This window comes from Rhopilema esculentum, chromosome 11 (genome assembly GCF_057945365.1).
Source record: "Rhopilema esculentum isolate cy_ngs chromosome 11, ASM5794536v1, whole genome shotgun sequence".
NCBI lineage: Eukaryota > Metazoa > Cnidaria > Scyphozoa > Rhizostomeae > Rhizostomatidae > Rhopilema > Rhopilema esculentum.
The window spans coordinates 15,630,361-15,652,510 of record NC_142825.1 but is presented as its reverse complement, the minus strand read 5'-3'; the positions used below and the strand labels follow the sequence as shown (position 1 = coordinate 15,652,510).

The 22,150-nt window shown below is 43.3% G+C and overlaps 3 long non-coding RNA genes across 4 annotated transcripts in view; all 3 read right to left on the bottom strand.

Annotated features, from left to right (window-relative positions):
* Positions 1-1,290: 1,290 nt before the first annotated feature.
* LOC148959082 (uncharacterized) lies at positions 1,291-6,082 on the bottom strand. The gene is made up of 5 exons (XR_016144213.1): positions 5,159-6,082; positions 4,923-4,975; positions 4,481-4,544; positions 3,833-3,896; positions 1,291-3,186 (listed from the first exon to the last, which is right to left on the bottom strand). It is a non-coding gene; the product is annotated as an uncharacterized LOC148959082 (long non-coding RNA).
* A 2,500-nt stretch (positions 6,083-8,582) lies between these two features.
* LOC135680758 (uncharacterized) overlaps positions 8,583-22,150 on the bottom strand; it is a 35,862-nt gene continuing 22,294 nt past the window's right edge. The window contains exons 5-6 of one of the 2 annotated variants that reach the window (XR_016144210.1): positions 9,665-9,727; positions 8,583-9,019 (exon numbers count right to left, since the gene is read on the bottom strand). This is a non-coding gene — a long non-coding RNA (uncharacterized LOC135680758). Of the gene's footprint in view, positions 9,020-9,664; positions 9,728-16,549; positions 17,143-17,813; positions 17,877-22,150 lie in introns of those variants that run through there. The other variant, XR_016144209.1, reaches the window with a different exon arrangement.
* LOC148959081 (uncharacterized) lies at positions 12,215-14,154 on the bottom strand. The gene is made up of 3 exons (XR_016144212.1): positions 12,941-14,154; positions 12,705-12,757; positions 12,215-12,327 (listed from the first exon to the last, which is right to left on the bottom strand). It is a non-coding gene; the product is annotated as an uncharacterized LOC148959081 (long non-coding RNA).

The following is a 22,150-nucleotide window of genomic DNA, read 5'->3' as shown; positions in this document are numbered from 1 at the left end:
TTTGCATAGTGGCATCTTAGTATCTAGGGTGGCCCGCCGGCCCGCGACAGCCCGAGCCAATGGACCGCCGGCCCGCGGCACGCCCAGCCAGTGGACCGCCGGCCCGCGGCACGCCCAGCCAGTGGACCGCCGACCCGCGACACGCCCAGCCAGTGGACCGCCGGCCCCCGACATGCCCAGCCAGTGGACCGCCGGCCCGCGACACACCGAGCAAGTGACCCGCAAGCCCACGCCCAACCCTAGGAGCAAATTAGCAAAGAACGAACTAACGCCATCCCCAACACACAAAACCCCCTCACACAAAACACCAACACACACGACCCCAACACACACGACCCCAACACACACGACGTGCCCCCCGCAGAGGCGTGGCTCCCGCACAAAAGAGGCTCACGCCAAAAAGAGGCTGTGCCTGCTCCCCCGCAGAGGCTGCAAGAACCACGCCCTCTCCCATCACAAAATTCTTCCTCAAAAATAAGTGCAAAAAACACTCGCACTCCTGCAGAATTCAGCGAAAAAATCACTCGCGCTCCTACGCGATTTTTACTCGCACTCCTGTCACAGGCGCTAGAGGGCGGGGAGGAGAGGGGAAAAAAAAGGTCCCCGCCCTCTAGCGCCTGTGACAGTCGTGCGAGTAAAAATCGCGTAGGAGCGCGAGTGATTTTTTCGCTGAATTCTGCAGGAGTGCGAGTGTTTTTTGCACTTATTTTTGAGGAAGAATTTTGTGATGGGAGAGGGCGTGGTTCTTGCAGCCTCTGCGGGGGAGCAGGCACAGCCTCTTTTTGGCGTGAGCCTCTTTTGTGCGGGAGCCACGCCTCTGCGGGGGGCACGTCGTGTGTGTTGGGGTCGTGTGTGTTGGGGTCGTGTGTGTTGGTGTTTTGTGTGAGGGGGTTTTGTGTGTTGGGGATGGCGTTAGTTCGTTCTTTGCTAATTTGCTCCTAGGGTTGGGCGTGGGCTTGCGGGTCACTTGCTCGGTGTGTCGCGGGCCGGCGGTCCACTGGCTGGGCATGTCGGGGGCCGGCGGTCCACTGGCTGGGCGTGTCGCGGGTCGGCGGTCCACTGGCTGGGCGTGCCGCGGGCCGGCGGTCCACTGGCTGGGCGTGCCGCGGGCCGGCGGTCCATTGGCTCGGGCTGTCGCGGGCCGGCGGGCCACCCAGACCCCGCTTTGGCGGGGTCGTCAAGAATGGAAACTCAGGCCAGGTGGGCCTTGCAAGACCCCGCTTTGGCGGGGTCGCCAAGAAAGGCTAGTTTACTTCCATTTCATAATAATAAATATCAATAGCATTAAGTAGACACTTTATGGAGGATTGTAGTCTATTTACAATAACATTCAGTAGAAACTTTTCAGTGGATTGTAGTCTATTTAGATAAAGTGTGGGAACTTATGACATATTTTTTATGGAACATGGACTAAATCGAATGAGTATTGAGCAGTCACCATTGGGGCCTGCTCGTTTGCCATTTTGAGAGAAACTTGAAATGAGTCTCAGAAGACAGGAGAATATATGTTTTGTGAGGCGAAAGGACATTATTGAAAAATTGCAGTATTAGGGAAGGATTTTTTACATAATTTGTTATTAGAGTGAAGGTGGTTGCTAAATTGGTGAAGGAAAAGCGTGAGAGAGCAGTTAAAGTTTAAATCAATAACTCAGTAGATTATCAAAGGTGTGATTTTGCTGTTTCCGTGTGCTTCAAACATTCTGTAGTTTATTTTTAGGCAATTAAACGATATTTATTGGTAGCTTCAACGTTCTTCACGTGCACAGTAGGTTTGATGTTGTGGAAATGGTTCTTTCATATTACAATTTCTGACAATACCCAGGCATCTTAAATTGCGACCCTGGTTAGCCTAGCCTAATTATTGCGTTTGATGTGGGAACCTTGTTACTGTACGTATTATAAGTAGGTCTATCATCCAGGACTCAATTAATTAATTTATTTGCCAAATAAAAGCAATTTGGTAACCATTCAACTGTTGGAGAGGTTGGTGGTGTTCGTTTTAAATGTACTACTATGACCTTGTCAATTAATTGTCTATAGGTCAGATGATTTTTCGAGATTTTTATAATCATGATAACGCTATTTTTGGTACAGTTCACATATATCTAGCTACTTTTAACAGAATCTTCCTTTCTGATTCAAATCACGTGATTTCATTGTTGCTAGGTGGTGTGTTAATATCAGCTCGGGCGTTTCCGCCTCATTTTGACATTTTAATACCAATGCATGAGGCCTTCAAATTTGGTAAAGCAATAGACTTGTTTTTTGGTTGCCCCGGACCTCCATTTTATATGGAGAAGCTCAAATTTCGATATTTTCACGAAGAGGCATCCAGGAAAGTCATTTATCTATTTCCTCTTCACCCCGACCAAATTTGAAAATAAATTAATCTTTATATGAATTTTACTTAATACCTGTGTCTAAAATATTGCCGAAAGAGAATATATATAGTTCCACAAATGTTTCATTTTTGAGCACTACCACTAATGTTTCATTTTTGAGGACTTTTTATCATGCTATAAAACTTGACTGATTATCAACTATCCTAACTTCTGTCAATGGCAGATTTCTAGCAGAAAAACAAATATCTACTTCATCATCATAATAATTATCAAAATGTTTGCTAATTTTGAAAACAACAACAATTAATAGTTACTATTGGTGAGCCAACCCTAGAGTTGAGAATCCTCAAAACAAAATCCATAACTAAAGCAAAATCTAAAATCTGATGTTTTCAAAATATATGAGGCAAACCCTCAAATATATCACAATGAGGGAGGCGTGTATTTCACCAACATCCTCGTAAAAAACCAAATGCAAGATTGGTAACAATAAATGGCTAGAGTTGAGGATCCTCCAAAGTTAAATAGCACATTTAAAGCAAAATCTAATAGATGTTTATAACGCATAGGGGGCAAACTCTGTAAAAGTACAATGAGGGAACCGTGTGTTTCATAAACATCCTCGTAAAAAAACCAATTGGAAGTAGGGTATGAAAATCTATGAAATAGGGGTCCTATCAATCGCTGAAACTATTTGAGAGCAGGATGCAAAATCTTGAATTATCCTTCAACTTTATAATAAACATACAAAGATCCTCTAAATCAATCAAATTATAACGAAACAAAGGCCAAAGAAGAAATGTCTTTCATTCAAATCGTCGTCTCAAAACGTCTCGCAAATGCCCTGAAAAAAAGAGGAATAATGGTTATTAAATTTCAGCGCTAGTGTACGCGTAGAAACAATTCATTAAAGCATGTTTCCATGTCGAAATGGAAATGGCTGGAAAAATTGCTTAGCAGTTGTAAAATTGGTCTAAAAGTGGTATAAAAACACGTACAAAAAAGGAGCAGAATGATTATTTTGACAAAAAGGGGCAGTTTCCAATCCATGAAAATATCGCAAAAGCAATCAATCAGCTGTGAGGGGTTAGGGGAGGCGTAACTTCACCGGCATTTGCAATAGATGGAAAAATGTATTGAAAAAGTTATTAAATTTCTATACCACGATGAGGGCAACATGAAGTTTACAAAAACTCTACTAAATCTTGTCACTAAGGGTGTAGCATGAATGTTTAAACAAAAAGGGGCAGCAAAAATTCGTAGAAAATATCGCGAAAGCAATCAATCAATCGCGAGGGATAGGAGGAGGCGTAACTTCACCGGCTTTCGCAACACATCAAAAACTTTATTGAAAAATTTAATTTTCTTAAATGAACACTTGGCATTTCGTTTAGAATTCATTCAGCATATTTATCTAAAAAACGGCAAACAAAATTTGAGTATAAACGAAGTAAAACACGAAGAGATCTTTGATATCAAAAATCGCTTACCGTGTGATGAAGCTGGATGAGAATATCTTTTACAATACTTTGGTCAATCTGCCACGGGAATGTCCTGCAAAAAATCCAAGAATAACCGAAATGAAAACTGTGACGCAGCAAGTTTACCAAAATCAAATGTCGACATCGAAGATCAAGGTTCCTAATCGATGCGTCACTAATGATCGTTAACGATCCGCAGTCACAAAAAGTTTCCCCAATAACGACCTTGCAGACAATGGGGTCACATCACAAAGGGGGCGTAGCTTGATCGTCGTTCGCAACTCGTCAGGCAAAACTGTCCTATAAAGTTTGAATTTCCTGAATCTAGGCGTTACAATTCGCTGAGAATTCGTTGCACAAATTGATAAATAATAAAATACCTCTATCTTGAAACGTAGATAAACAAAAGGGCCTGAAAATAACCCCGAAAACAAAATCGCGAATGCAATCAATCAATCGCGAAGGGATTAGGGGGACGTAACTTCACCGGCTTTCGCAACACATGAAAAACTTTATTGAAAAATTTAATTTTCTTAAATGAACACTTGGCATTTCGTTTAGAATTAATTCAGCATATTTATCTAAAAAACGGCGAAAAAAATTTGAGTATAAACGAAGTAAAACACGAAGAGATCTTTGATATCAAAAATCGCTTACCGTGTGATGAAGCTGGATGAGAATATCTTTTACAATACTTTGGTCAATCTGCCACGGGAATGTCCTGCAAAAAATCCAAGAATAACCGATATGAAAACTGTGACGCAGCAAGTTTACCAAAATCAAATGTCGACATCGAAGATCAAGGTTCCTAATCGGTGCGTCACTAATGATCGTTAACGATCCGCACTCACAAAAAGTTTCCCCAATAACGACCTTGCAGACAATGGGGTCACATCACAAAGGGGGCGTAGCTTGATCGTCGTTCGCAACTCGTCAGGCAAAACTGTCCTATAAAGTTTGAATTTCCTGAATCTAGGCGTCACAATTCGCTGAGAATTCGTTGCACAAATTGATAAATAATAAAATATAAAATAGCTCTATTTTGAAACGTAGATAAACGAAAAGGGATGAAAATAACCCCGAAAACAAACGCACTAACCTGATGAATATTCAATTTGGGAAAGGTATTCAAATCGTGTTCTCGACACTGTCCTGCAAAAACAGCAGAAAAAGAGACGGTAAATTCAATGTTGTAGCTAATAAAAGAGCAACAGAAACATAGTATTCAATAAAGGGGCGACTATTAAATATTTCGCGGCAGGGGCAGGGCGTTTTGTTAGAAAAATGGCAAGGCAAGGTGCAGAAACATAAGCGAAAAGAATAAACAATACTCACAGTGAAAATTGCGTCCAAAATCAAGGGTCCATTGTGAGAAACATGTCGACTTCTTTTTCCAAACCTTTCTTTCCAACCGTGTGCTCTAAAATGCACCTGGCTGGAAAATGATCTTCGCGACAATTTATCATGCTTTTATCCAGTTGAGACTGTTCTGACACAAATTGCACGGTCATTTATCAATCGATCCCCCATAAAAGGGAATTTTTCAGTTACCGGGAAAAAAACTGTCCCTGCAACAATGCAAATCGCTACGTCATCGGAACGCATCGCCAAAAGATCATGATAACCATGAGAGTGCCTAGTAGTTTAAGCAACAACAATGAGATAATCATGACAATCATAACTTTTGCTCGTACGGTCTCGAGCTTTTGGGAGAAAGGTGTCGCAAGCGAGCTGTTTCGATTCCAAAAAACCTCGAATCAAAACTTCCATCCAGAAGGGAGAACCGAGCTGTGACGCAGCAAGGTTTTCCTGCAAAGGAAATCGAAGCTCGCAGAAACTTGAGGATCCCGCACTTAATTGCTTCTCCGCACAAAGAGGTGGCGGTTAACGACCTCGCTGACAAAGCCTAACACGCTTAACGACCCGACGTAACCTTTTCTCCGGAGAGGCAATCAGGTCCGCAAGCAAAGCAACTTCCGCCTAGAAAAAGTTTGTTTCGAGGATTTTCAGGCAGGAAGACGGGACCGAATCGAAAATCGAAGGCCAGCTGCAGACTCACGTCGACGGACGGGATCGAACGGAGGAAAAAGCGGGACGTTTCGAGGAGGCCTCGAAACCGATCTCGTTCGAAGAGGCGTCGAGTGGGTGAGACCGTGTGCAGACGTGCTTGCCCCTCATTTGCATAGTAGCACATTCGTTGTTTCGAAGCTAATTTGCATAGTAGGATTTTAGTATATTGAGAAGACAGTGGACCGCCGGCCCGCGGCACGCCCAGCCAGTGGACCGCCGGCCCGCGGCACGCCCAGCCAGTGGACCGCCGACCCGCGACACGCCCAGCCAGTGGACCGCCGGCCCCCGACATGCCCAGCCAGTGGACCGCCGGCCCGCGGCACACCGAGCAAGTGACCCGCAAGCCCCCGCCCAACCCTAGGTGCAAATTAGCAAAGAACGAACTAACGCCATCCCCAACACACAAAACCCCCTCACACAAAACCCCAACACACACGACCCCAACACACACGACCCCAACACACACGACGTGCCCCCCGCAGAGGCGTGGCTCCCGCACAAAAGAGGCTCACGCCAAAAAGAGGCTGTGCCTGCTCCCCCGCAGAGGCTGCGACAACCACGCCCTCTCCCATCACAAAATTCTTCCTCAAAAAAAAGTGCAAAAAACACTCGCACTCCTGCAGAATTCAGCGAAAAAATCACTCGCGCTCCTACGCGATTTTTACTCGCACTCCTGTCACAGGCGCTAGAGGGCGGGGAGGAGAGGGGAAAAGAAAGGTCCCCGCCCTCTAGCGCCTGTGACAGTCGTGCGAGTAAAAATCGCGTAGGAGCGCGAGTGATTTTTTCGCTGAATTCTGCAGGAGTGCGAGTGTTTTTTGCACTTTTTTTTGAGGAAGAATTTTGTGATGGGAGAGGGCGTGGTTGTCGCAGCCTCTGCGGGGGAGCAGGCACAGCCTCTTTTTGGCGTGAGCCTCTTTTGTGCGGGAGCCACGCCTCTGCGGGGGGCACGTCGTGTGTGTTGGGGTCGTGTGTGTTGGGGTCGTGTGTGTTGGGGTTTTGTGTGAGGGGGTTTTGTGTGTTGGGGATGGCGTTAGTTCGTTCTTTGCTAATTTGCACCTAGGGTTGGGCGGGGGCTTGCGGGTCACTTGCTCGGTGTGCCGCGGGCCGGCGGTCCACTGGCTGGGCATGTCGGGGGCCGGCGGTCCACTGGCTGGGCGTGTCGCGGGTCGGCGGTCCACTGGCTGGGCGTGCCGCGGGCCGGCGGTCCACTGGCTGGGCGTGCCGCGGGCCGGCGGTCCACTGGCTCGGGCTGTCGCGGGCCGGCGGGCCACCCAGACCCCGCTTTGGCGGGGTCGTCAAGAATGGAAACTCAGGCCGGGTGGGCCTTGCAAGACCCCGCTTTGGCGGGGTCGCCAAGAAAGGCTAGTTTACTTCCATTCCATAATAATAAATATCAATAGCATTAAGTAAACACTTTATGGAGGATTGTAGTCTATTTACAATAACATTCAGTAGAAACTTTTCAGTGGATTGTAGTCTATTTAGATAAAGTGTGGGAACTTATGAAATATTTTTTATGGAACATGGACTAAATCGAATGAGTATTGAGCAGTCACCATTGGGGCCTGCTCGTTTGCCATTTTGAGAGAAACTTGAAATGGGTCTCAGAAGACAGCAGTATATATGTATTGTGAGGCGAAAGGACATTATTGAAAAATTGCAGTATTATTGCAGTAGTTTATTTTTAGGCAATTAAACGATATTTATTGGTAGCTTCAACGTTCTTCACGTGCACAGTAGGTTTGATGTTGTGGAAATGGTTCTTTCATACTACAATTTCTGACAATACCCAGGCATCTTCAATTGCGAGCCTGGTTAGCCTAGCCTAATTATTGCGTTTAATGTGGGAACCTTGTTACTGTACGTATTATAAGTAGGTCTATCATCCAGGACTCAATTAATTGATTTATTTGCCAAATGAAAGCAATTTGGAAACCATTCAACTGTTGGAGAGGTTGGTGGTGTTCGTTTTAAATGTACTACTAAGACCTTGTCAATTAATTGTCTATAGGTCAGATGATTTTTCGAGATTATAATCATGTTAACGCTATTTTTGGTACAGTTCACATATATCTAGCTACTTTTAACAGAATCTTCCTTTCTGATTCAAATCACGTGATTTCATTGTTGCTAGGTGGTGTGTTAATATCAGCTCGGGCGTTTCCGCCTCGTTTTGACCTTTTAATACCAATGGATGAGGCCTTCAAATTTGGTAAAGCAATAGACTTGTTTTTTGGTTGCCCCCGACCTCCATTTTATATGGAGAAGCTCAAATTTCGACATTTTCACGAAGAGGCATCCAGCAAAGTCATTTATCTATTTCCTCTTCACCCCGACCAAATTTGAAAATAAATTAATCTTTATATGAATTTTACTTAATACCTGTGTCTAAAATATTGCCGAAAGAGAATATATATAGTTCCACAAATGTTTCATTTTTGAGCACTTCCACTAATGTTTCATTTTTGAGGACTTTTTATCATGCTATAAAACTTGACTGATTATCAACTATCCTAACTTCTGTCAATGGCAGATTTCTAGCAGAAAAACAAATATCTACTTCATCATCATAATAATTATCAAAATGTTTGCTAATTTTGAAAACAACAACAATTAATAGTTACTATTGGTGTGCGAACCCTAGAGTGGAGAACACAAACAAAATCTGATGTTTTCAAAATATATGAAGCAAACCCTCAAATATATCACAATGAGGGAGGCGTGTATTTCACCAACATCCTCGTAAAAAACCAATTGCAAGATTGCTAACAATAAATGGCTAGAGTTGAGGATCCTCCAAAGTTAAATAGGACATTTAAAGCAAAATCTAATAGATGTTTATAACGCATAGGGGGCAAACTCTGTTAAAGTGCAATGAGGGAACCGTGTGTTTCATAAACATCCTCGTAAAAAAACCAATTGGAAGTAGGGTATGAAAATCTATGAAATAGGGGTCCTATCAATCGCTGAAACTATTTGAGAGCAGGATGCAAAATCTTGAATCATCCTTCAACTTTACAATAAACATACAAAGATCCTCTAAATCAATCAAATTACAACGAAACAAAGGCAAAAGAAGAAATGTCTTTCATTCAAATTGTGGTGTCAAAACGTCTCACAAATGCCCTGAAAAGAAGAGGAATAATGGTTATTAAATTTCAGCGCTAGTGTACGCGTAGAAACAATTCATTAAAGCATGTTTCCATGTCGAAATGGAAATGGCTGGAAAAATTGCTTAGCAGTTGTAAAATTGGTCTAAAAGTGGTAGAAAAACACGTACAAAAAAGGAGCAGAATGATTATTTTGACAAAAAGGGCAGCTTTCAATGCATGAAAATATCGCAAAAGCAATCAATCAACTGTGAGGGGTTAGGGAGGCGTAACTTCACCGGCATTTGCAATAGATGGAAAAATGTATTGAAAAAGTTATTAAATTTCTATACCACGATGAGGGCAACATGAAGTTTACAAAAACTCTACTAAATCTTGTCACTAAGGGTGTAGCATGAATATTTAAACAAAAAGGGGCAGCAAAAATTCGTAGAAAATATCGCGAAAGCAATCAATCAATCGCGAGGGTTAGGAGGAGGCGTAACTTCACCGGCATTCGCAACAGACGAAAAATTGCATTGAAAAATTTAATTTTTCTAAATAAACACTTGGCTTTTCGTTAAGAATTCATTCAACGTATTTATATAAAGAAACGCGAAACAAAATTTGAGTATAAACAAAGTAAAACACCAAGAGATCTTCTATATCAAAAATCGCTTACCGTGTGATGAAACTGGGTGATAATATGTTTACAATACTTTGGTCAATCTGCAACGGGTATGTCCTGCAAAAATCCAAGAATAGCCGAAATGAAAACTGTGACGCAGCAAGTTTACCAAAATCAAATGTCGATATCGAAGATCAAGGTTCCTAATCGGTGCGTCACTAATGATCGTTAACGACCCGCACTCACAAAAGTTTCCCCAATAACGACCTTGCAGACAATGGGGTCACATCACAAAGGGGTCTAAAAGTGGTAGAAAAACACGTACAAAAAATAGCACGGCTTTTGCAATGTACGAAGAATGTGGAGGAATGGTACTTCGATATTATGAATTGGTGATGTGGACAAAACTGATGATGATGATGATTGATGATGATGAAGATGATTGATGATGATTGATGATTATGATTATGATTATGATGATGATTGATGATGATGATAATGATGATGATTGATGATGATGATGATTGATGATGATGATGATGATTGATGATGATTGATGATGATTGATGATGATTGATGATTATGATTGATGATGATGATGATGATTGATGATGATGATTATGATGACGACGATGACAATGATGACGCCAAAGAAGATTCCAAATGTCTTAAAAGTCTGAACTTTTCTAGATGCGCTTCCAGTCTGTTTCCCAGACAACTAACAGCCTTTATGTTTCGTGAGAATGCGATTCACAGACTTGGAATACCTAAAAAACGGCGGCACAAGCCATGACTCAGCAAGTTTACAGAACTCATTTATTGGGGCTCTGTGATTGGAACCTAACTGGGATTTTGTTTTTTTTATTTGACGAAGGACATCTTTCGCTTAACAACATAACACGAATAATTCGGTTGATTTTTCAAAATACGTTTCCCATATTTAAAGTTTCTTTATAAACGGCGGGGCGGGGACGTCTATGACGCAGCAAGTTTCCAGATCTTTGTACTATCAACCTTTGCAGAAGGAGAAATCGATGCGTGCCTAACGATTCCTAACGACCCGCGCTAACAAAAAAGGGTTCCAGCATAATGATCTCACTGCAGTGCAATTACTTGGTTACGAAGGGGAATCTTTTGTACGTAATTGTTAGCAGCCAAACTTTTTATTTCGTAAACTTCCTAGTTGCGAGTGCAAAGATTTCTTCAACTCGGCAATTCAACTATTTCATTAAGAAATGTAGTCACCGATCCCAAGATTAATTAATTGCTCATTCTCGTAACTGTTGGTCTGACTTCAGACTTTAAACAAATTTCCATTGTTTCTATGTTTTTCCTACACCAAACCACCTTATCCAACGGGGTCTGAAGAATTTCGAATGATTTTTGGATCAACCCCCCACCAACCCTAGAGAAAACTGAAAAGTACCTGCAAGCATTTGGCGACAATTTTGCATAGCCTGGAAACCTTCGAATAACTTTCGCCAACCTTGCAAAACATGCGAAAAACTAAACAGATTTGTAACACTTGCAATATATTCGAATTTCCCGCCCTTGCAAGGAAGTTAATTCTTGCAGAAACTTGTGAAAAGTGAAATCGCATATTCCCGCACTTTCTTTTGTATCCTACATAGCAAATTGCAAATACGTCTTATTATGTTGACGCTTGACAGGATTAAACCACCATTCTCAATTGCGAGAAGGTTCTGATCTATTCTGGCCACCGTTCAACATGCACGTGCAGAACCAATTTTAACTGCACAACGTCACGAGCAAAACTAAAGGTGATTGGTCGAATCTAAGAGGATGACCACAAAGGGGATCTCAGGCTAGCAGCCGAACCCAATTTAATAGCACGATTATAGACCTAAGTGTCGATTAGCCAACCTCAATTGCCTACTTAATCGGGAAACTCAAGATTCTCGATTGTTCGTTTGGGAAAATTGGGAAAATCCTTTGATTTTGGCATTCTATGCCTGCATTGTTTCGATTGTCTCAGGCCTTTGAATTCGGCTTCTATGTGTCCATTGTTGAACTCATCAAAATGCCGATCCATTGTTACACAATTGGCAACAATTCTACATATATATATATATATATATATATATATATGGATGCCCATCGAGCTGAGCAAAATCCCCCCTTCATGTACTCATTCTTCGTACATAAAAAGGAGCAGAATGATTATTTTGACAAAAAGGGCAGCTTTCAATGCATGAAAATATCGCAAAAGCAATCAATCAACTGTGAGGGGTTAGGGAGGCGTAACTTCACCGGCATTTGCAATAGATGGAAAAATGTATTGAAAAAGTTATTAAATTTCTATACCACGATGAGGGCAACATGAAGTTTACAAAAACTCTACTAAATCTTGTCACTAAGGGTGTAGCATGAATATTTAAACAAAAAGGGGCAGCAAAAATTCGTAGAAAATATCGCGAAAGCAATCAATCAATCGCGAGGGTTAGGAGGAGGCGTAACTTCACCGGCATTCGCAACAGACGAAAAATTGCATTGAAAAATTTAATTTTTCTAAATAAACACTTGGCTTTTCGTTAAGAATTCATTCAACGTATTTATATAAAGAAACGCGAAACAAAATTTGAGTATAAACAAAGTAAAACACCAAGAGATCTTCTATATCAAAAATCGCTTACCGTATGATGAAACTGGGTGATAATATGTTTACAATACTTTGGTCAATCTGCAACGGGTATGTCCTGCAAAAATCCAAGAATAGCCGAAATGAAAACTGTGACGCAGCAAGTTTACCAAAATCAAATGTCGATATCGAAGATCAAGGTTCCTAATCGGTGCGTCACTAATGATCGTTAACGACCCGCACTCACAAAAAGTTTCCCCAATAACGACCTTGCAGACAATGGGGTCACATCACAAAGGGGGCGTAGCTTGATCGTCGTTCGCAACTCGTCAGGCAAAACTGTCCTATAAAGTTTGAATTTCCTGAATCTAGGCGTCACAATTCGCTGAGAATTCGTTGCACAAATTGATAAATAATAAAATATAAAATACCTCTATCTTGAAACGTAGATAAACGAAAAGGGATGAAAATAACGCCGAAAACAAACGCACTAACCTGATGAATATTCAATTTAGGAAAGGTATTCAAATCGTGTTCTCGACACTGTCCTGCAAAAACAGCAGAAGAACAGACGGTAAATTCAATGTTGTAGCTAATAAAAGAGCAACAGAAACATAGTATTCAATAAAGGGGCGACTATTAAATATTTCGCGGCAGGGGCAAGGCGTTTTGTTAGAAAAATGGCAGGGCAAGGTGCAGAAACATAAGCGAAAAGAATAAACAATACTCACAGTGAAAATTGCGTCCAAAATCAAGGGTCCATTGTGAGAAACAGACTTCTTTTTCCAAACCTTTCTTTCCAACCGTGTGCTCTAAAATGCACCTGGCTGGAAAATGATCTTCGCGTCAATTTATCATGGTTTTGTCCTGTTGAGACTGTTTTGACACAAATTGCACGGTCATTTATCAATCGATCCCCCATAAAAGGGAATTTTTCAGTTACCGGGAAAAAAACTGTCCCTGCAACAATGCAAATCGCTACGTCATCGGAACGCATCGCCAAAAGACCATGATAATCATGAGAGTGCCTAGAAGTTTAAGCAACTATGATGAGATAATCATGACAATCATAACTTTTGCTCGTACGGTCTCGAGCTTTTGGGAGAAAAGTGTCGCAAGCGAGCTGTTTTGTGCTCTAAAATGCACCTGGCTGGAAAATGATCTTCGCGACAATTCATCATGGTTTTGTCCTGTTGAGACTGTTTTGACACAAATTGCACGGTCATTTATCAATCGATCCCCCATAAAAGGGAATTTTTCAGTTACCGGGAAAAAAACTGTCCCTGCAACAATGCAAATCGCTACGTCATCGGAACGTATCGCCAAAAGACCATGATAACCATGAGAGTGCCTAGTAGTTTAAGCAACAACAATGAGATAATCATGACAATCATAACTTTTGCTCGTACGGTCTCGAGCTTTTGGGAGAAAGGTGTCGCAAGCGAGCTGTTTCGATTCCAAAAAAACCTCGAATCAAAACTTCCATCCAGAAGGGAGAACCGAGCTGTGACGCAGCAAGGTTTTCCTGCAAAGGAAATCGAAGCTCGCAGAAACTTGAGGATCCCGCACTTAATTGCTTCTCCGCACAAAGAGGTGGCGGTTAACGACCTCGCTGACAAAGCCTAACACGCTTAACGACCCGACGTAACCTTTTCTCCGGAGAGGCAATCAGGTCCGCAAGCAAAGCAACTTCCGCCTAGAAAAAGTTTGTTTCGAGGATTTTCAGGCAGGAAGACGGGACCGAATCGAAAATCGAAGGCCAGCTGCAGACTCACGTCGACGGACGGGATCGAACGGAGGAAAAAGCGGGACGTTTCGAGGAGGCCTCGAAACCGATCTCGTTCGAAGAGGCGTCGAGTGGGTGAGACCGTGTGCAGATTTCCGTGCCCCTCATTTGCATAGTAGCACATTCGTTGTTTCGAAGCTAATTTGCATAGTAGGATTTTAGTATATTGAGACAGTGGACCGCCGGCCCGCGGCACGCCCAGCCAGTGGACCGCCGGCCCGCGGCACGCCCAGCCAGTGGACCGCCGGCCCGCGACACACCGAGCAAGTGACCCGCAAGCCCCCGCCCAACCCTAGGTGCAAATTAGCAAAGAACGAACTAACGCCATCCCCAACACACAAAACCCCCTCACACAAAACCCCAACACACACGACCCCAACACACACGACCCCAACACACACGACGTGCCCCCCGCAGAGGCGTGGCTCCCGCACAAAAGAGGCTCACGCCAAAAAGAGGCTGTGCCTGCTCCCCCGCAGAGGCTGCAAGAACCACGCCCTCTCCCATCACAAAATTCTTCCTCAAAAAAAAGTGCAAAAAACACTCGCACTCCTGCAGAATTCAGCGAAAAAATCACTCGCGCTCCTACGCGATTTTTACTCGCACTCCTGTCACAGGCGCTAGAGGGCGGGGAGGAGAGGGGAAAAAAAAGGTCCCCGCCCTCTAGCGCCTGTGACAGTCGTGCGAGTAAAAATCGCGTAGGAGCGCGAGTGATTTTTTCGCTGAATTCTGCAGGAGTGCGAGTGTTTTTTGCACTTTTTTTTGAGGAAGAATTTTGTGATGGGAGAGGGCGTGGTTCTTGCAGCCTCTGCGGGGGAGCAGGCACAGCCTCTTTTTGGCGTGAGCCTCTTTTGTGCGGGAGCCACGCCTCTGCGGGGGGCACGTCGTGTGTGTTGGGGTCGTGTGTGTTGGGGTCGTGTGTGTTGGGGTTTTGTGTGAGGGGGTTTTGTGTGTTGGGGATGGCGTTAGTTCGTTCTTTGCTAATTTGCACCTAGGGTTGGGCGGGGGCTTGCGGGTCACTTGCTCGGTGTGTCGCGGGCCGGCGGTCCACTGGCTGGGCGTGCCGCGGGCCGGCGGTCCACTGGCTGGGCGTGCCGCGGGCCGGCGGTCCACTGGCTCGGGCTGTCGCGGGCCGGCGGGCCACCCAGACCCCGCTTTGGCGGGGTCGTCAAGAATGGAAACTCAGGCCAGGTGGGCCTTGCAAGACCCCGCTTTGGCGGGGTCGCCAAGAAAGGCTAGTTTACTTTCATTCCATAATAATAAATATCAATAGCATTAAGTAAACACTTTATGGAGGATTGTAGTCTATTTACAATAACATTCAGTAGAAACTTTTCAGTGGATTGTAGTCTATTTAGATAAAGTGTGGGAACTTATGACATATTTTTTATGGAACATGGACTAAATCGAATGAGTATTGAGCAGTCACCATTGGGGCCTGCTCGTTTGCCATTTTGAGAGAAACTTGAAATGGGTCTCAGAAGACAGCAGAATATATGTATTGTGAGGCGAAAGGACATTATTGAAAAATTGCAGTATTAGGGAAGGATTTTTTACATAATTTGTTATTAGAGTGAAGGTGGTTGCTAAATTGGTGAAGGAAAAGCGTGAGAGAGTAGAAGTTTAAATCAATAACTCGGTAGATTATCAAAGGTGTGATTTTGCTGTTTCCGTGTGCTTCAAACATTCTGTAGTTTATTTTTAGGCAATTAAACGATGTTTATTGGTAGCTTCAACGTTCTTCGCGTGCACAGTAGGTTTGATGTTGTGGAAATGGTTCTTTCATACTACAATTTCTGACAATACCCAGGCATCTTAAATTGCGAGCCTGGTTAGGCTAGCCTAATTATTGCGTTTAATGTGGGAACCTTGTTACTGTACGTATTATAAGTAGGTCTATCATCCAGGACTCAATTAATTAATTTATTTGCCAAATAAAAGCAATTTGGAAACCATTCAACTGTTGGAGAGGTTGGTGGTGTTCGTTTTAAATGTACTACTATGACCTTGTCAATTAATTGTCTATAGGTCAGATGATTTTTCGAGAGTTTTATAATCATGATAACGCTATTTTTGGTACAGTTCACATATATCTAGCTACTTTTAACAGAATCTTCCTTTCTGATTCAAATCACGTGATTTCATTGTTGCTAGGTGGTGTGTTAATATCAGCTCGGGCGTTTCCGCCTCATTTTGACATTTTAATACCAATGCATGAGGCCTTCAAATTTGGTAAAGCAATAGACTTGTTTTTTGGTTGCCCCGGACCTCCATTTTATATGGAGAAGCTCAAATTTCGATATTTTCACGAAGAGGCATCCAGCAAAGTCATTTATCTATTTCCTCTTCACCCCGACCAAATTTGAAAATAAATTAATCTTTATATGAATTTTACTTAATACCTGTGTCTAAAATATTGCCGAAAGAGAATATATATAGTTCCACTAATGTTTCATTTTTGAGGACTTTTTATCATGCTATAAAACTTGACTGATTATCAACTATCCTAATTTGTGTTCAATGGCAGATTTCTAGCAGAAAAACAAATATCTACTTCATCATCATAATAATTATCAAAATGTTTGCTAATTTTGAAAACAACAACAATTAATAGTTACTATTGGTGAGCCAACCCTAGAGTTGAGAATCCTCAAAACAAAATTCATAACTAAAGCAAAATCTAAAATCTGATGTTTTCAAAATATATGAGGCAAACCCTCAAATTTATCACAATGAGGGAGGCGTGTATTTCACCAACATCCTCGTAAAAAACCAATTGCAAGATTGGTAACAATAAATGGCTAGAGTTGAGGATCCTCCAAAGTTAAATAGCACATTTATAGCAAAATCTAATAGATGTTTATAACGCATAGGGGGCAAACTCTGTAAAAGTACAATGAGGGAACCGTGTGTTTCATAAACATCCTCGTAAAAATCCAATTGGAAGTAGGGTATGAAAATCTATGAAATAGGGGTCCTATCAATCGCTGAAACTATTTGAGAGCAGGATGCAAAATCTTGAATTATCCTTCAAATTTACAATAAACATACAAAGATCCTCTAAATCAATCAAATTATAACGAAACAAAGGCCAAAGAAGAAATGTCTTTCATTCAAATCGTGGTGTCAAAACGTCTCGCAAATGCCCTGAAAAAAAGAGGAATAATGGTTATTAAATTTCAGCGCTAGTGTACGCGTAGAAACAATTCATTAAAGCATGTTTCCATGTCGAAATGGAAATGGCTGGAAAAATTGCTTAGCAGTTGTAAAATAAAATTGGTCTAAAAGCGGTAGAAAAACACGTACAAAAAAGGAGCAGAATGATTATTTTGACAAAAAGGGGCAGCTTCCAATCCATGAAAATATCGCAAAAGCAATCAATCAACTGTGAGGGGTTAGGGGAGGCGTAACTTCACCGGCATTTGCAATAGATGGAAAAATGTATTGAAAAAGTTATTAAATTTCTATACCACGATGAGGGCAACATGAAGTTTACAAAAACTCTACTAAATCTTGTCACTAAGGGTGTAGCATGAATATTTAAACAAAAAGGGGCAGCAAAAATTCGTAGAAAATATCGCGAAAGCAATCAATCAATCGCGAGGGTTAGGATGAGGCGTAACTTCACCGGCATTCGCAACAGACGAAAAACTGCATTGAATAATTTAATTTTTCTAAATAAACACTTGGCTTCTAAATAAACACTTGGCTTTTCGTTAAGAATTCATTCAACGTATTTATATAAAGAAACGCGAAACAAAATTTGAGTATAAACAAAGTAAAACACCAAGAGATCTTCTATATCAAAAAGCGCTTACCGTGTGATGAAGCTGGGTGAGAATATGTTTACAATACTTTGGTCAATCTGCCACGGGAATGTCCTGCAAAAAATCCAAGAATAACCGAAATGAAAACTGTGACGCAGCAAGTTTACCAAAATCAAATGTCGACATCGAAGATCATGGTTCCTAATCGATGCGTCACTAATGATCGTTAACGATCCGCAGTCACAAAAAGTTTCCCCAATAACGACCTTGCAGACAATGGGGTCACATCACAAAGGGGGCGTAGCTTGATCGTCGTTCGCAACTCGTCAGGCAAAACTGTCCTATAAAGTTTGAATTTCCTGAATCTAGGCGTTACAATTCGCTGGGAATTCGTTGCACAAATTGATAAATAATAAAATATAAAATACCTCTATCTTGAAACGTAGATAAACGAAAAGGGATGAAAATAACCCCGAAAACAAACGCACTAACCTGATGAATATTCAATTTAGGAAAGGTATTCAAATCGTGTTCTCGACACTGTCCTGCAAAAACAGCAGAAGAACAGACGGTAAATTCAATGTTGTAGCTAATAAAAGAGCAACAGAAACATAGTATTCAATAAAGGGGCGACTATTAAATATTTCGCGGTAGGGGCAGGGCGTTTTGTTAGAAAAATGGCAGGGCAAGGTACAGAAACATGAGCGAAAAGAATAAACAATACTCACAGTGAAAACTGCGTCCAAAATCAAGGGTCCATTGTGAGAAACATGTCGACTTCTTTTTCCAAACCTTTCTTTCCAACCGTGTGCTCTAAAATGCACCTGGCTGGAAAATGATCTTCGCGACAATTCATCATGGTTTTGTCCTGTTGAGACTGTTTTGACACAAATTGCACGGTCATTTATCAATCGATCCCCCATAAAAGGGAGTTTTTCAGTTACCGGGAAAAAAACTGTCCCTGCAACAATGCAAATCGCTAGGTCATCGGAACGTATCGCCAAAAGACCATGATAACCATGTGAGTGCCTAGTTTAAGCAACAATGATGAGATAATCATGACAATCATAACTTTTGCTCGTACGGTCTCGAGCTTTTGGGAGAAAGGTGTCGCAAGCGAGCTGTTTCGATTCCAAAAAAACCTCGAATCAAAACTTCCATCCAGAAGGGAGAACCGAGCTGTGACGCAGCAAGGTTTTCTTGCAATATTTTTAAAGATAAGCTTTCAGTTTGTTTTCGAAATGACTAAAGGCAATTTTTGCTTCATGAAAATGAAGTCTAGTCATTTTTTATGCCTAAAACAACGCCGGGGCAAGCTATGACGCAGCAAGTTTAGCAAATCAGAAAAGTTGTCTTTCCACCGTGGTTCTTTCAAGAAAGAACGGTTAATGGGTACCTAAGTATCGCTAACGTCCCGCAGTGACAATCAGGTTGACGCTTAATGATCGCGCCTCAATTGTATAGTTTGATCAAGAAGGGAAAGGTCCTGCATCCTTCGCAATCAAACAAAATGAAATTGTAAAGATAAGCTTCCAATTTGTTTTCGAAACGACTAAGAAAGTTTTTTCCATCATAAAAATGCTGTCAACCGACTTATACTGCGTAAAACAACGGCGGGGCAAGCTATGACGCAGCAAGTTTAGCAAATCGAAAAAGTTGGTTTTTCACCGCGGAGCTTTGCAGAAGGAAAGGTTAATGATCGCTAACGATCCGCACTGACAATCAGGTTGCCACTTAATGATCTCGCATCAATGCTTTAGTTTGATTAGGAAGGGAAACATCCTGAATCGTCCGCAACCAAAACAAACTTTCTTGTAAAGTTTAATTTTCGAAAATTTCGGCATTTTTACGTCCGTGTTAACTTCAATCGTATGTTTGGAATGCTCAGTGAAGTGCATGTGGATAGGAAATTCTTGTTGATTTTATTGAGCTTTCAATTCTTTGTTACAATGATGGGGGATGGCGGGATGGCGGGGCCCGTACCCCCACTCGGACAGGATTTGGTTAGCTTAATTTTTCTTTTCTGTGTGATTTTCATTTAAATCCAACGCCCCTTATAAAAAATCAGGAAGAAGTTTTTCGAGGGTTTGACATTTATTTTTTCGATTTCACCAAGTAAACAAAGATGGCAAAGAGAACGGACACGTAATGTAAAAAGTAGTGGTACAGCTAAATTCGAACATGATAAGCATGAGCGTCTAGTTTAAACAATGAGATCGCATTCTTAGTACTTATAACGATCAAACTTTCGACCAATCACGGTCGAGCCAGAGTCCTAACACAAAGGATTCGTACACTGCTGTACTGTACATTACAGTACAGGGCAAAATCATGACAATCATAACTTTTGCTCGTACGATGCTGAGTTTTTGGGAGAAAGGTGTCGCATTCGACCGGTTTTGATTCCCAAAAATTCGAATCGAAACTCGCATCCAGAAGGGAGAACCGAGCTGTGACGCAGCACCGTTTTTGGTGCCAAAAAAATCGATGGTGATTAGCAGAGCCTTGGCAGAGTAACTCTGCGGAGATAATTGCCCTCGGCACAAAGAGGTGGCGTTTAACGACCTCGCTGACAAAGCCTAACACGCTTAACGACCCGACGTAACCTTTTCTCCGGAGAGGCAATCAGGTCCGCAAGCAAGGCAACTTCCGCCGAAAAAAAGTTTGTTTCGAGGATTTTCAGGCAGGAAGACGGGACCGAATCGAAAATCGAAGGCCAGCTGCAGACTCACGTCGACGGACGGGATCGAACGGAGGAAAAAGCGGGACGTTTCGAGGAGGCCTCGAAACCGATCTCGTTCGAAGAGGCGTCGAGTGGGTGAGACCGTGTGCAGACGTGCTTGCCCCTCATTTGCATAGTAGCACATTCGTTGTTTCGAAGCTAATTTGCATAGTAGGATTTTAGTATATTGAGAAGCCAGTGGACCGCCGGCCCGCGGCACGCCCAGCCAGTGGACCGCCGGCCCGCGGCACGCCCAGCCAGTGGACCGCCGGCCCGCGGCACGCCTACCCAGTGGACCGCCAGCCCGCGACACACCGAGCAAGTGACCCGCAAGCCCCCGCCCAACCCTAGGTGCAAATTAGCAAAGAACGAACTAACGCCATCCCCAACACACAAAGCCCCCTCACACAAAACCCCAACACACACGACCCCAACACACACGACCCCAACACACACGACCCCAACACACACGACCCCAACACACACGACGTGCCCCCCGCAGAGGCGTGGCTCCCCCACAAAAGAGGCTCACGCCAAAAAGAGGCTGTACCTGCTCCCCCGCAGAGGCTGCAAGAACCACGCCCTCTCCCATCACAAAATTCTTCCTCAAAAAAAAGTGCAAAAAACACTCGCACTCCTGCAGAATTCAGCGAAAAAATCACTCGCGCTCCTACGCGATTTTTACTCGCACTCCTGTCACAGGCGCTAGAGGGCGGGGAGGAGAGGCGAAAAAAAAGGTCCCCGCCCTCTAGCGCCTGTGACAGTCGTGCGAGTAAAAATCGCGTAGGAGCGCGAGTGATTTTTTCGCTGAATTCTGCAGGAGTGCGAGTGTTTTTTGCACTTTTTTTTGAGGAAGAATTTTGTGATGGGAGAGGGCGTGGTTCTTGCAGCCTCTGCGGGGGAGCAGGTACAGCCTCTTTTTGGCGTGAGCCTCTTTTGTGGGGGAGCCACGCCTCTGCGGGGGGCACGTCGTGTGTGTTGGGGTCGTGTGTGTTGGGGTCGTGTGTGTTGGGGTCGTGTGTGTTGGGGTCGTGTGTGTTGGGGTTTTGTGTGAGGGGGCTTTGTGTGTTGGGGATGGCGTTAGTTCGTTCTTTGCTAATTTGCACCTAGGGTTGGGCGGGGGCTTGCGGGTCACTTGCTCGGTGTGTCGCGGGCTGGCGGTCCACTGGGTAGGCGTGCCGCGGGCCGGCGGTCCACTGGCTGGGCGTGCCGCGGGCCGGCGGTCCACTGGCTGGGCGTGCCGCGGGCCGGCGGTCCACTGGCTGGGCGTGCCGCGGGCCGGCGGTCCACTGGCTCGGGCTTTCGCGGGCCGGCGGGCCACCCAGACCCCGCTTTGGCGGGGTCGTCAAGAATGGAAACTCAGGCTAGGTGGGCCTTGCAAGACCCCGCTTTGGCGGGGTCGCCAAGAAAGGCTAGTTTACTTCCATTCCATAATAATAAAAATCAATAGCATTAAGTAAACACTTTATGGAGGATTGTAGTCTATTTACAATAACATTCAGTAGAAACTTTTCAGTGGATTGTAGTCTATTTAGATAAAGTGTGGGAACTTATGACATATTTTTTTTAGAACATGGACTAAATCGAATGAGTATTGAGCTGTCACCATTGGGGCTTGTTCGTTTGCCGTTTTGAGAGAAACTTGAAATGGGTCTCAGAAGAGAGC